This window comes from Melozone crissalis, unplaced genomic scaffold (genome assembly GCF_028551555.1).
Source record: "Melozone crissalis strain CALT ecotype California unplaced genomic scaffold, PUWL_Pcris_2 ptg000278l_1, whole genome shotgun sequence".
In the NCBI taxonomy this organism is placed as follows: Eukaryota; Metazoa; Chordata; class Aves; order Passeriformes; family Passerellidae; genus Melozone; species Melozone crissalis.
The window spans coordinates 123,977-139,894 of record NW_026536032.1 but is presented as its reverse complement, the minus strand read 5'-3'; the positions used below and the strand labels follow the sequence as shown (position 1 = coordinate 139,894).

General features: G+C 39.0%; 2 long non-coding RNA genes across 2 annotated transcripts; both read right to left on the bottom strand.

The window, feature by feature from the left end:
* Nucleotides 1–852: 852 nt before the first annotated feature.
* LOC128949754 (uncharacterized) lies at nucleotides 853–6,564 on the bottom strand. The gene is made up of 3 exons (XR_008484280.1): nucleotides 6,509–6,564; nucleotides 2,733–2,845; nucleotides 853–908 (listed from the first exon to the last, which is right to left on the bottom strand). It is a non-coding gene; the product is annotated as an uncharacterized LOC128949754 (long non-coding RNA).
* Nucleotides 6,560–11,075, bottom strand: LOC128949755 (uncharacterized). Its single transcript, XR_008484281.1, has 3 exons — nucleotides 10,983–11,075; nucleotides 9,155–9,295; nucleotides 6,560–6,606 (listed from the first exon to the last, which is right to left on the bottom strand). It is a non-coding gene; the product is annotated as an uncharacterized LOC128949755 (long non-coding RNA).
* Between the last annotated feature and the right edge of the window lie 4,843 nt (nucleotides 11,076–15,918).

Genomic DNA, 15,918 nt, shown 5'->3' with positions numbered 1-15,918 from the left:
CTCAGAACCAGCCTGGGCTCTGCTGGGCACTCAGCACCAGCCTGGGCTCTGCTGGGCACTCAGAACCAGCCTCAGACCCTGTGTGCCCGTGGCCCTGGGCTCTGCTGGGCACTCAGCACCAGTCTGGGCTCTGCTGGGCACTCAGAACCAGCCTCAGACCCTGTGTGCCCGTGGCCCTGGGCACTCAGAACCAGCCTGGGCTCTGCTGGGCACTCAGCACCAGCCTGGGCTCTGCTGGGCCCTCAGAACCAGCCTCAGACCCTGTGTGCCCGTGGCCCTGGGCTCTGCTGGGCACTCAGCACCAGCCTGGGCTCTGCTGGGCACTCAGAACCAGCCTCAGACCCTGTGCAGGCAGGCCTGGGCTCTGCTGGGCCCTCAGAACCAGCCTCAGACCCTGTGTGCCCGTGGCCCTGGGCTCTGCTGGGCACTCAGAACCGGCCCTGGGCTCTGCTGGGCACTCAGAACCAGCCTGGGCTCTGCTGGGCACTCAAAACCAGCCTGGGCTCTGCTGGGCACTCAGAACCAGCCTCAGACCCTGTGTGCCCGTGGCCCTGGGCTCTGCTGGGCACTCAGAACCAGCCTCAGGCTCTGCTGGGCACTCAGAACCAGCCTCAGACCCTGTGTGCCCGTGGCCCTGGGCTCTGCTGGGCACTCAGAACCTGCCTCAGGCTCTGCTGGGCCCTCAGAACCAGCCTCAGGCCCTGTTTGCTGGCAGCCCTGGCCTGGCTCAGAGTTCCATGGAGCCCCACGTACCTCCTCATGCAATCCAGCGCCCGGATGAAGAAGTCTTTGTGCAGCTGGTGCCTGTCCCTCAGGATGGAGCACTGCTCCAGCGTCACTGACATGGATGTCCTGTCTTTGGCACTCTTGCAGCAGGTGAAGCGCACTCCGTTCAGCTTGCGGCAAATCTGAAACACGGGCAGGCCCCACAGGTCAGCCCTTCCTTCCTACCAGGCTGCGCAGCCCCACAGCTCTGCAAGCCCAGCGAGGGCTTCCAGACAGCTACAGCACTTCTCAAGAAGAAAACACCTTCTGGAAGTTAGTACCAGTACACTGAATTCCTGAATTTGACATGGGACTTTCATAACTATAAAAGAAACAGTTCCTTCACCGTTTCCTCACTGAATGCAGCAGCTGCCCTGTTCAATGAAAGCTAAATTGTCTGAATATCTGATGAATGAAGATATGGTGAGTCTTAACTCACAAACATGAATGTAGCAGACTAACTTCTTGTGAAGGTATGGAGTCAGACACATCTAACTTACATAGTTTTTATTTTCAACAGGTGAACTGTTCAATGTATGGCTCACAATTAATAAAGTTTAACAAATTGCTGCCATGGATTGTCTACTTTCACTTATACTTTGAAAAAGTTATAACACATAAAGGAAACATGACATTTTGGAGGATGATTCTTCCTCTTAGGAATCAATCTGTGGTTGTATCATTCCATTAGTTTATACTATGGTTTCAAATGATATTTTACTAGAAAAAGAAAAATTGAAGGAGAGCTTCTGTGCCCAAATCTACCATTTCCCAGATATAACCTGTCCTGAGAAAAGGTAATACTTTGCTTACACCTATCCCTGGGGAATCACAGGTGTAATGGTACAAAACCTCAAAATGTTTGTGAGAATGCAGCAAGGCAATAAACTACAGCAGGAATCACAAAAAGAAACTTCCCGCATTGGCTATCATGGGAGAGCTCGCAGGATGAACTGGAACATGAACTGAAACATGACCAGTGTCAGTCCAGCAAATAAGTGTTTCTTCATCTAATGCTAATTGCATTCTTAGAAATTCTATTAAACAATAAATACTATTAAATTCTATAAAAATCAAAAAATACTTAGAGCCTTTAAGTTCTTTGTGATACCATGGTGAGGACAATCTCAAAAGTTTAATTTAGGGAACCAATTAAGGGAATCTTACTTAGAATCCAAAGAGGTACAGGATAGTGAAGGAGAACCTATGAGTGTTTCTTCCATCATATAATTGAAAATTTTAAAAGTTAAATCTGTTTAAAAATTTGAACAGTTGCACTGGGATTTAAAACAAGTACTATATGATAATCTGCTTAAATAATTATGTGAAAGAACTGTTTCATTGAAGAGATTAATTCTCTTTGCACTAGTATCTTTGGAAGCCCCCGATTCATTGGGGCTATTCGATGTGAATGAGTCCTAAAAAATTTTAAAATATTAAAAAATCATTTATAAAATAAAGTAAAAAAATCCCAGGTAATTATTCTGGATGAGTGATGGGCTCATATGTGGAATCTTGTACTTCCACTGCAATAAAAAAGTGATATTGCACAGCTACTGCACTGACAAAGTTTTCTTCTTACATCTTTTTCAATAAATAAATGGAATATAGAATAACAGTGTGTAGATCACTAGGACCAGAAATACACATCTCAGAAAGTTAAAGTAAGGGAACCAAGCAATCATGTCCCACATCATACCTCAAGGACACTAAAAAATTATTTTGAGTAATTTTATATTATCAAAGAATGGATATCAAACAAATCACTCAAATTCTAGCAGGTTCTACCAGTTTAAAAAGTGAGAAAAAGAAATTGTCTGCAAAAAACTATTACAGCACATCTGCCTCCTTTAACCAGTGAGTTTTCCAGTCATTTCCTTAAAATCCATTGCAGTTACAAAGTCAGCAAGCTTATGAAAATGAGTTTATGGTTAGTTCATCAATTTCTTTGAAACAAGAGAGCTCACCGTTGCAGCCAGCCACATGATTTCTACATTCTTTCTCTTTTTGGCCTGGATATTTTGATGAAGACTTTCTAGCAATCCCTTTAAATCATTTTGTTCTTGAAAATGTGGTAAACCTGGGAAAAAAGGACGAAAAAAGTTGCTCATTTTGATAAGGTTGGTCATATGATTGTCCCGACTAAAGAATGCTCATGATAAAGAACAGGTCTATTATTTACAGCCTTGTTTTGGAACACAGGATAGAAATTACCAGCTAAATATTTAAGGAATAAGCAAACCTTATGTCTTTTGAGTATTGCCTTGTCCTCCCTAAGATCTTCACGTGGAAATTTGAAGTATCTTCAACCTTTATCTTATAAATGGATGGTGAAAAACAAAACCAAATCTCTGCTGTAGTTCTGTTCATCAGCTATTACAGACATTCAAAAGAAATCAGAAAAATAAAAAAAAAACTGAGTGTATTACAACCTGCTTTGATGGGATGATTATTTTTTAAAATTAAAGTAAAAAATTAGGGTTTTGTTTTCAAATTGAAACATCTAGTTTTTGTTTTAAAATATGCCTTAGATTTTTCTATAATGTAAGATAAGGGTTAAACAGCACTTAGTATCCCCTCTAAAAAGTAACAAAGTATATTTCTCCTGAAATTAAGTGGGGCTTTATTTTGAAGTAGAAAATAATTTCAAGTTTGCTTAAAATCCAAAAATTTACCTGCTTGTTCTGGGTATGGAATTTAAGTTGAAGTTTAATTTATCCTACATCTCCAGCAAAAATTCAAGAGTAGGCAATTTAATTTCCCCCTCTGTTTCATATGTATATAGAGGAGGGATTTTTCTAATGTTGCATTTATCCTTGCTAGTTCTGAAAATCAATAAAAACATGCAGAATCTGTTTTTTGAAATTATTTCTTCTCATGGTGGCAAAGTAAAAAGAATTTAAATCATAGTTATCACCAAATAAAGGGGCCAGAATCAAGTGGAACAAAGTGAAACTAAATTGATCAATGGATTTCTTCAAGCAGAGAAAGTAAATTATCCATCCAGTGAGGGGAAAAAACCCCACAACCCAAGCCCCAAACCCAAGCCCAAAAACTTATACTCAATTGGAAGAAAAAAAATGAGGGAAGTATTAATGAAGGTCAATATCCATTCTCCTAACGTGATCCAAGTTGGAATGATCCCTCTCATCAACAGGCTTTTACCTTTTACATCTAATAAATTCTGTAGTTTCCCTTATCCATGATTCATAGGAAGAAGTACTTTAAATCTATTCAAAAAGAACTAAGTTGCTCCAGTCATACTGTGCTGTCTAAAAAAACTCACAAACAAACAAGAAAAAAAGAAAAAGGGAGGAAAACATACATCCAGAATCTGTTTTGCAATAATTTTAATGTGGATTGTTTTACCTCTGTATCACAAGCTCTGATTGTACATTAGATAATGTAGAGCACATAAAACCACATCACACTCTGCTAGACTATTACACTTATGGGTGCATCTGTTTCTTTAAAACAGAGAGCACAAAATGTCAAAGATGCTTTGAGATGATGCAAATGTATCACTAAACATTCTATTGCTCCCAGTAGCTTTCCTTTGGGTCACAGCAGAAAACGTGACATCTCAGAGGGATGACTTCAGCACAGGTACAGCAAGAGTCTCCTAATTCACAGTACTGCCAAAGGGGTTGCACCTTGACTGGAAATGATCAATGGCCTAAACTCCTTGGGTCCCCCACAGTACCAAACCACCAAATCAGGCTGATAAGGGGGAGAAGCCTGGAAATACCAAACAGCCTTTTTGTTTTCAGGTACTTACGTACTACTAAACAACTATCTTACGTTTTTGGACCCTTACTGTCTTAGTATTTCTATAAAAGCAGTACCATTTTGAGCTATATTTGGTCAGCATTTTTGGTAGGAACCTTGCTGGAAACATGCTCTTATTTTCAGTTTCTGCTAAAAGAATTTAAGAAGTTAACAAATGGGTAAATGACGAAGTGTATGTTCATCCTAAAGACAGAAAGTCAGTGGATGCTTAGTTACAAGCAAGACTATTATTGCCAAGGAGAAATACAGACACAAGAGGAAAACTAACAGCGAAGGTGGCAATACCTTTCAGGGAGTGGGAAATTGAATTCTTTGAAAGGGAATATATGAATGAGGCAGCAGGCCAGGGAGGCTGCCAAGGGTGGATCCAACAGCCTGGCAAATAGGGCTGCAAATGCTCAAATTCTGTTGGGCTTTTTGAGCACTGTTTGGAACTGACAGCTTTGGGAACACAGTCCTGCATTGATTTTGTAGCACAGATTTGGCATTATAGGAAATTATCTGGATAGGTGGGACAAAACCATCAAAAAGCCATCAATATTGAATGCCTCTCACGTGGCCCCAGCACCAGGGTTGCTGCCAGCCTTGTATGGAGGTTTGTCTTCCAGACGAGGGGGAACAGGAGTGGGATTAAGTCCTGCCACAAATGAACAAGTTTGAGAGCTTCCCTTTTTTCCCAGGGGGCTGGTTTAAAAGGCACATTTCTCCAAGGCAAAAGACTGACTCTGTATACTGGCAGGGAGGTACTGGGAAGGGCAGTGGAACCAAAAGATGCTTTATGTTCCACAAAAAATTGTATAAAGAAGAGACTGAGTTCTTAAAGGTAAAGAAAAAAAGCAAGAAAGTTATAATAACCAGAAAATACACGATGAACTAGACACAATTAGTTCTCAAAAGCCTTCACAGTCTGAAAGAAGTCCAGGAACTGTGTGGCTCACTAATAATCCTTCAGGAAGGCAGTACAAGTTTAAATTGTGTTAATGAAAAGTAGCCAATACTGTCTGCATGCAAATTTTTGCTTTTATAAAATAAAATCCATTTATGAGGTAGCAGATCTACCTTAGTCCTAACCTGCATGAGGTTAGTTTTTCGAGGATGTTTTCTTAGCAAGATTCCCCTCAATTAATCACCCAACTTATTGTATGAGTTTCTCTGTAGACATCCTGGAAATAAATACTAGGTCTGTGGGGGGATGGATGGGCATCCTGCCCATCATTTAGGAAGGGCTTTTGTTTCTGTCAAAATGATTAACAAATTAAAATCATCCTGATATAAGAGATAAACATGTATACATACGCATGTGATATATTAAAGTTTTACATAGCATTTAAACATCAGGCAGTTAAATCTCCCACATTTGGGACTATAGTTTGGGCATTAAAAATAACAGGATTCGATTGATGCAGATGTTTTCTTCAGTCCTTGCTTCTGGCAATCAGAGTAACAGCATAGTAATGCTTATGTTTATAATACAGAAGTTGTATAGAAGTGGAATACAGGGCCTATTCCAATGAAACCTTGTCATTCATATAATGATGATGTGGCTCATTGCTTGTATTTGATCTGCAGATTTCTCCATGGTTCACCAAACCTCAACATATTTTCAGAATAAGAACAGAGGGTATGACTGAAGCTGATGAAATTGCCCACCAAGTATTTATGTAAAAATACAGTAGGTACAGACTGTCCTCTACATGAAATATTAACAAACTTATTATTTTAATAACTTAAAATAGCTGTTCAGTTCATCATTCCTCTGTTTCATTTTCTCTGTAGTTTCTGCTGTGGCACAAGGCCTGAAATCACTCCTGAGACCAGCAGGGTCATGTACAGGTACAAAATGTTTAAATTTATGGAACAAGTTATGGGATTCTGCTAATATTACTGTCTTATAACCTTCTACCTACTCAAAGCTTTTCAAACCGATTTGGACATTGCATTATTTTGTACTCACAATCAGGAGGCATTTTTTCTGTAAATAACTTGTAATATTCTTTGAGAAGCTCTAAGTTTTCCTGGTTAATGTTTTCCTGCAAAGTGGTATCTCCAAACCTATGAAAATACACAATAAATTATGAAAAAAACCCAAAACCCACAAACAACAACAAAAGATAAATTATCCTTCATAGTTATTTCTTTGCATAAAGAAATAACTTTGGTGCTAAATGCATTAGATTTTGTCAAACATGCAGTAGTTAAGTTCTTGTATGCTTTGGAATTAATTTTTGGAAATGAGATCATCGCTGATGCATACTTCTTCCAAAACTTTATTAACAAAGCAATCTATTTACAAACATGCAATAAGGCACTTATTCTTTTCCCCTCACAAATCGTGAATAAATGGAAAGGCACTTTGGGGGAATTCCAATTCCAAAAATTGGGTACCACAGGCAGAGAACACCAACTCTCCATCTCTTAGTGCTGCTACTGCTTAAGCATACCAATTTCTGTAAGAGCTGGATAATATGGAAGTGACACAAGATGGAAGAGAAGCTTATCTACAAAATAACTGTAGCTATAAAAACAAATATCTTTCTCTCTGAGACCAAGATTTCTACAACAGCCACATTTCACATGCCAAGAAACTAAATCTCACGGTACTACAGGAGATATGATTGTAAAGACACGAATGTCCCCATGACAATTAGGGCCAAAGTTTTGAAATTCATCTTCAGAATAGATTTGAAAAGGGAATGGAGGAGTACAGGAAGAGAGGCATGGGCAGATAAGTGAGAAACTCAGAGAGAAGGGGACACAGATCAGAAGATACCAAATATGCTGCTAAATTGGGAACAAGGGAAGCAAATATTTCAACAGGCCACAGGGAGAAGATGTAACTACTTCCTTAGTAGCCATTGCTGCACTGTCACATGAGAACATTTCTTTTAAATCGGAAACATTCTCAAGTGTATTCTATCAAAAAACAAATTAAAAGATTTTTTTTCTAATACAGTAACATTTCCTAGAAATTTGCCACGAAAGTGTTTTTATATTCTCAGGTTCTTTATCCCACAAACCCCTCCATGTTTTTAGACATAAATCGTGTGTGGTGTTTTCAGTCTCAAAAACAAATGTACAACTTTAGGAGTTAAGCAGCATTTTGAATTAAGACAAAAGCAGACTGTAACTGCATGCATTAAAGCTGCTTCTGCATTGAACTTATTTTCTTGGCAGATATTAGTACATATCCATATTTATAAATATGCAGTTATTTTGTTTTCTCCTATGGCTTTCTTTGCACACAATGTAAAATGACCACTGGGAACAACACTTCCTGCCACTTCACTTGCAAGCCAGGCATCTTTTCATACCAACTCCTCTACAAGCCCCCAGGTAATCAGGCTATTTCTAAATGTTGTCAAATTTTTCCTCAGACTATTCATAACTCAGTCCTTCCTGCCTATCTCACTCGTGTAAGCTCCCACCAGCCTGCTTCTTGCTTACCACATCATGTCTTACCTCTTATTTTTTGAGTGTCCCACTCAGAACTGTCATGACTGATTTTGTTGGTTTTGCACATTATGAGTTTGGCCACGTCACTCCTCTCAGCACTTTTCTCTTTATGTCATCAGAATAACCTATTTTCATTTTCAAGAAGTTTCCAAGTTCTCTAACCAGCTATCCAGCTCTTTCACAGTAAAATGCCAGATTTTACTGTCTTTAGATTCAGTCTATGTCTCCCATTTCAACTTTCTGCCTAAATTTTCTCACATACCACCACTCAACTTGGAGAAGTGTCCCATAAACATTCACAAAGCTACCTGATGACATTCTTTAGTAGACTTCTTTAAAAGACTGGGTTTACTTGGCTGTCTACAGTGAACAGGAGATAAAATCCTGTGGTGTTTAACTTCTTGCCTATTACCCAGGTTAAGGATTTTCACTGTCTCCCTCCATTACTCCAGCTACAGCTTTGCTATAAGCTTTTGGCTTAGAGCAAATGCAACCTCAAGATAAGCATTAGGTATTTTGGACGCTCTGTTAATAAAAGCAGCTAAAAGAAAAGAAGTTTTAACAAAGTAGCTGTCTGTATTGACATCTTGACTTCTACTTTGCAGTTTTAGCCCTGCACAAATGTGGTAATTTAACATGACTGACAGATACCCTTCTCTTGGAAGAGAAAATTAATACGTTGGTGAATCCATGACTATTATTATACTAATTAATTAGTTTCCAGCAATCTGTTGCAGAGGAGTACTAATTTCTCTAGCTTATCACTTGTTTGGTCTCTTCAAACCCATCTTCAAGATGTAAGAATTTTGAATTTTCAAACTTGTGTGAGAATTTCAGAGTACTGCATACAACCAAAATTCTGCATCTGAAATAGAAATCCATTTTGCACCTGTATCCAAGAGAAACATGGCACCAACTCTGTGAAACGGAGCCCTGCTTATGATCTTATCTTCATCTGGACTTTTTCACTGTTCTACATTGCTTCATAGCTTGTGTTTATTTCCTTTAATACCTTTGAAAATACACACTGAGTCAATGTGAGATTGTCTAAGAGCAAATAACAAAGAAGATTTGTTTCTAATCCTGAGAGATAGCCTGTACCAGCATGGAGTACTTGGACAGAAAATGCAACGTGACTTTTCCTTACCTCTCTGCCAGTGTTTGCTGCTCATTGATTCCAACATTAAAGAGCACTGGATACATGCGAAGCAGCTTTCCCTCTTTAATCTCTTGTGGCAGCAGCTCAAACATCTTTGCTGGGAGCTGGACCTCTATAATGTAATGTTCACTAGGAACAATGAAAACAAGAGTGAGGATGGGGTTCTTGAATGTCAGGAAAAGTTTCTTCAGCCAGAGAATGGTTGAGCAGGTTGAACTGGCTCCCCTGGGAAGTGTCACAGCACCAAGCCTCACAGAGTTCAAGAAGCATCTGAACTCTCAGGCACGGGGTGTGATTCTTGGGAAGCCCTGTGCAAGGCCAGGAGTTGCACTTGATGATGCATATGGGTCCCTTCTAACTCAAAATATTCTGTGATTCTGTAAAGAATGTTCCAAAAGCGCCTCTAATAAAAGAATGGCCTCTAATAAAAGCATGTGAGCTCCTGAACAGAATTTCACCTCCCCTGGGTGGCTGGTGTCTACCACCCACACCAGATGATCAGTGCACTGCTAGACAGTGCCACACACTTTGGATTGATTTGTTTGTGCACACAGAATGTCAGGTTTAAGCACTTTCCTAGAAAAAACAATTACAAGTAAATATGCTGACTCTTCAAGATAAGAATTTGTAGTTTGATTTTTCTGTCTTGCATTTCTACAGTCTTTCACTCTCATTTATTGAGCCATACCATATAACAACCAAAATAAAAATGGAGGGTTTCTAAAAAAATTATTAGAAAATAACTAGATTTTCACCTTTTCATCTTTTCTTTTTACGGTTCACTTCCAATGCTGTTTGATAGGAGCAGTCTTATCACAGCTCTAAGAGGAATGGCACTCCTCCACATAAACCTTGTAGATTTTATTTTAAAATTTTTTTTAATTTTAATTATTCCCAATGTATTGCCTATCATATTCCAGCCTTCCTGTTATTTATTCAATCCCTTCTCAGAAAGCCCATATGATGAGAGTGAATCATCCAGATTAATTAAGTAAATCAGTGGTGAAAGCCCCCTTCAGAGGAAACATATATTTTCTAAAAGTTCCTGCTTTTAGCTGAATTTAATTTACAGTCATCTTAAGAGCAATGATACTATTAAGGAAGTGATTTTTGCAAAATAAAACTATTTGGAGCTTCAGACTAGAATAATAATAAAGATGAAAAATCCATTCCAATCTTGTTAACCCTCAAATAGCCAAAATAAACGGACTATTGCAGTTTATGTCCTGACATTCAGCAGTACTCACGTGAGATTCATAAAGGATAGGTGATTTTGTGCAAGGATTTCTGAGACTGCCTATGTCCTGTGTGATTTTCAGCAGCTAAAAAAGGCTTCCATTTTTAAAAGTGACTACTAAGTTTTTAATACTAAGTGGCATCGGAGTTTTTTGGTTTCCATCTTAAAAACAATCAAGGCCTAACTCTTGGAACTGCAGTTTCATTTCTCATGCTGAAATACAAATTCAGGACATTCAAAAGCAAAGTTTCTCAGTTAGAGACCACATTTGTAAACAATGGCCTTGTCACTTGTCCAGGGTTCAGTATCCATGTGTGAATAATGCACCAGCAGCTCTGCACAACACAGACGCTGCTCAGATTAATCTGTATTAGTAACTGGAACTTCAGCTTTTTATCAGGAGAGTAACCCAGAGCCTACTGGCTTTTAGAATCCCTACTAACTCACCTTCTAAAAAGTAAAACAATGCACTTTCAATAAAACAGAACTCAGCAACAAGAAAACCATTAGACGGGTTTCATGGGCTACAGATTAAAACTGCAGCTCAGTTTCCTGGGCTCCAAGAAACAAAGTTCTTACCGCCTTCCACTTATAATAGGCAAAAAATCTTCTGACTTGGCTTCAATTACTCTAAACATTACTTTCTGCAAATCTGAAATGCCCACAGCCATGTCTTCGAGCATCCCTGCTTCTTCACCTACATGAAAAGATTAAAGAGACTATTAACAGAGTTGGCAGATCAGTCACTGTATAGGTCAGGGCAAAGCAATATATTTTCCAGTCTGTGCATCTAAAAATCACAGTTCTAAATCCACATTACAGTAACCTACATAAAACCAGACTCATTTCTTGAACTGCTGACAATTCTGTGCCCTAAATGGTAACCATGAGTATTAAGCAATTCTGAAAATCAGCCTGCTCTATATAGACATAAAATAACCTCAGAAAAGCCATTTTTGTCTATTCTGAAAGTTTTCAAAAGGCTTTCCTGCTGATGGAGGACAAAGGTTTTGAGAATAAAAACAAGCATCATGTAAAATGGAGAAGACAGCTATCTCCAAATGAGCAACTGCATAATAAAGCTGCACAAATGCTAAATTCCTCTACTTTAGTCAAAATCTCTGATTCAGGGAATGATTCCAATAGATCTAGTTCAAAGTTTGAAACATAAGGCAATTTCTCCCTCCAAATTTCCTTTTTAATGCATATCAAATAATGGCATGTGTAACAAACTATGAAACTGTTTTCAGGCTATCTTCACATTATCAGCACTGGGGATCAGGGCCGAGGCTGATAAAAGCAGTAAGTGTTTAAATCTTCCGTTTGCATTAGTTTTATAAACCTGCTATTTTGGGTCAGGTCTGCATGGAACAATAAGCAGGCCGTGTTCTCTGAGGAACTCAGAATGAAACAGATTAATAACTTTTGCTGCAGAATTAACAACACAGTGTCAATGACTTCAGCTGTGCTATTATGTGCAAGTCTACTGTCTTGTAAGGACAAGATTTGATTCAGCAAGCCAAATAAGAGGCTTGCTGAGGTTAAAATAAGAACTTCCTGGGTAACTTCTGGGCAGGGAACATAAGGAACTTTGTCCAAGAGCAATACTTACTGTATGTGCTAAGGAGTCCTTCATACTGCACCAGCAATCCAACAGTGTGAAGCTGTTGTAAAAATCCTTGATCATGTAAACCTGTGTGCAATTTGATTGCAAAACCACAGACCAATCCAGCGAGTTGTAAAGATAATTAAAACATGTGCAAGAGTGTTACAAGACAAACAGATACAAGACATTTCAACTGTTACAAGACAAACAGTTAAAATGAGGCTTGCCATCATTATACACAACAGAGGTAGCACCTACATATTTGAGAAATCAGCATAGGTATTTCTGTTTAGTGACTAAGTACATGATTTCATAATAATGTATTTTGATGGGTTTTTTGGGGGTGTATAAAGTAGTGAAATATTCTGTTAAGGTATATTAGATAAGCTTAATTTGTTTTGTATCATTGTGTGTTATTTACACTGACATAAATAAGACCAGAACCTCACTTGTCAGGCTTCAAACATGCAAGACTGTGAATTAAACATGTGAATTCTGATGGATTTGAAAGTGGTTCAACATCTAATGTAACTGAATCTCCTAGGCAGCTGCCAACTTAAGAGAGAAATTAAGTGAAATGTTTAGAAAAAAATCTATCTGAAAAAAACATGATATACAGGAGAAGACATAAAGAGCTTCAGTTATTTGCCAAGAAAAGACAGTTCTAAGGAAAGACATGCTAATAGTATTTAAACACTTAAAACACTGCCACAAACTGAAAACAAATTATCTTCTCCCTATTTCCAAGGTGACCAGGAGAAAAAAATCTCCCTGGCTTGGATGCTGCCTAGCCAGTACCATGGATTTCTACTTCCTATTTAATTTCTTACCACATTATAAATTATTTAGGTGAATATAATGGAAAATAAATGAAAAAGCTGTATCAAATTGTAAGGGAAAAAAAAAAAAACAATGAGAAAGAAACCCACAAACACTGGCATGAAGAGTATGCTTATAATTAGAGCAAGAGAAGGAAGTGAGCGACACAAGACAACCTACTGCTTGGCTGAAGACGATGTCTCTCCTCAGGGTCAGCATCAGGCACTGGGGCAAGCCACAGGCAAGTTCCTGGAGCAGGACAAAGGCCATGGACTGCTTGGCCCTGGTCACCACCTCTGCCATGCAGGCCTTCAGCGTGACCACCTGCGGGTACAGCTGCTCGTACCAGTCACCTACAACACGACAGGTCATCTGCTCCAGACTGGAAAACTCGCAGTGAAAAACCCTTCTTCACTAGGAAGGATGGCAGGAGCAGCTGTGCACATCACCCTTCCCTTTAAAACAACCCCTGCAGCTCTCCCCAGACCACTGTGGGACCACAAATGCCACTGGAGAACATACTTATAAGCAGGATTCCATCTTACCACTGGGAATGGGGTTAAATCCCTGGCCTGAATCCAACTGCACTCTGAAACAATGGCCTTTTCCAACAGTCCCAGCATCCCTGTAAAACTGGTATTCAAGTGTCACAAACAGAGTACACAGGGAAACACATAAAACCTCATTTAGCACACAGAGATTAATACAGTGGCGATGGAGTCTCCTTTCAGGACTCAGAACTGGCTATGTAAGAAATGAAATAGCATCAAAAATGCAAAACCAGAGAGAATAACCAAATATTTAAGAAAAGGTGGGTGCTGGAGGGTAAAACACAATAACAAATAGGTATCTGGAAGGGTATCACCTACTTAATCTACAGGCTGGAAATATAAAAAGCTTCAGACCATATTCCTTTTTTTTTAGATTCTATGTTGTTCTCTTTAAACATTTAGACATTTTGAACTCATTTTAGCTATTTCTATCAGAGAGATGCAGAGTATTTTGAAACATGTTTTTCTCTATGAAAATACACGCTAGGCATATTAAAAAAAACACTCATGAAATGATTGAAAAATGTGATTCCTTAATACATTACAAATGAAACAGTGATAACTAGGAATGGAGGAGAATTGGAACACCTTACACAAACTTGCCCAATAATCCCAGCTACTCCTGAATTTTATATGATTTAATAAAATCAGACCTGCCTTGTAGTTGCATATGGCTTTGCCTACCCCTAAGTTGAGCAAATAATAAAAACAAATAAATAAATCCCCCTCCTTCAGAATCTACATCTCAGTTTGATTGTACAGTTTGAAATGAGGGAAATCAACACTCTAGAAGAATCTATATAAAAGTTGGGAATGCAACTGACAATGCAACAGTCTATAATTGGCTCATATTTTCTGTAGGTCAGTGTAATTAAGAATCAATGATAATTAAAATCTGTTGTAATTAGGTGCAAGACAGCAGCATGTTGTTTCAGGTAACATTCTGAGTCAGGCCAGTAAAACCTCATTAGAACTGAGGAAGTTCTTGAGGCAGAAGACAGCTGCCTGTTGCCAGTCAATTTGGCTGAGCTCCAGAAAAACACACAAATTAATAAAACTGCAGCCAAGAAGACTGCAGAGAGCTTTGAAAGCTGGGAGAAATTAGAGAAAGCAAGGAGCAGGAAAGGGGAACAAGGACAGAGCATGCACAGAGAATCGGATGAGCTCTTTGTTAACTTTGTGGTCAGACAACATGAGTTTTACCACAGTCATACATATTTAACCATGAGTAAGTAACACAGACTGAGGAAGCATTCCCTGGAAAAAAGCAGTTCTGAAGCGAGTGTCATCCTGACAAAACAGACCATGAGCCACCCCCAGGCACAAGCTCCAGGTGATTTTATACATGTCATTGGCTAACAGAGTGATGACACGCTGTGTGCCAAACGCTGGTGTACACGTTTTAGAGAGGCTGCTGGAAAAATGGAGAGCTTGCAGCGCAGAGCTACCAAGATTTAATCTCCTTAAGCTGATGAAAAAGACTGAGCAGCAACTTGATTTCCCCTCTTCCTGAGGAGAAAATAACAAGAACTAACTGTGGTGTTTATTCCAGGGAATAAAAGCAAAAGAACAACCAGAGGCTGCTGCAAAACACAGACGAGTTTAGAAATAAGGTAGACAAAAAAGTGTAATGTACTGGAAGCCAGTGTAGACAGATCAGGCAATCTAAAGTCTCAGTCAAATTACAATCCTTTATTAATTTAAGCAATATACATATGCCAATAAAAGCATCAGCAGCAAAGTAAGCTCAAAGTCTAAAGTCTAAGAGTTCTCTTAGAGTGACTCAGTAAATCATATTGTATACATTTTAGAATAAGATATTTTTCAGAATACCTTTGTAGAATCACTTCAGGAAAGGAATAATACAAATTATTGCTTTTAACACATTCATGGACTCACACACATTGAGCCTTCGGATCTCAACTTTCTTTTAAATTAAAATCACAGCGGAAAATTGTTTGAAGAAGGGGTGGAGAATTAACTGAATGAGTGACCATCTAAAAAAAGGAGATTAGAAGCAAGAACAGAAGCGACAAGGAGACTCCGGGATGACTGTCAGGTTGCTAAAATGACATGGGCAGCCTGTCAGTTTGGAACACTTAGCATCCAGAAGAACTGTCAGAGTCTCCGGATAAAGCAAAGAAACTCAGCACAAAAATAGAGCTAGTCAGCCACGGGAAACTAAAACAAGGCATGAAAACCAAACATATTAAATTAAAAAATTAAAGGATGAAACTAAAAGGACAGTACCACCGCTATGCAGTTAGAATGAGATTAAAACAAAAGTGCATGTTCCACAAAGCACTGAGTAAATATTCCATGTTCATTGCCAAGAGAGTGATGGCAGCTCAGTCTGTGACAGGATTTGCCCTTTGGTTACTGGAAAACGCCCTTCAGCCCCATGTTCCTGTAATCAACAGGCTGTGCAGGCAAATGACCTGCTTAGCACCCAGCTAGTCAGTTCTGCGTGCTCATATCCAAGTTGCAATATGTCAAACCACATGTTAAATTTTATAAACTTTGGCAGAAAAGCAAGCTT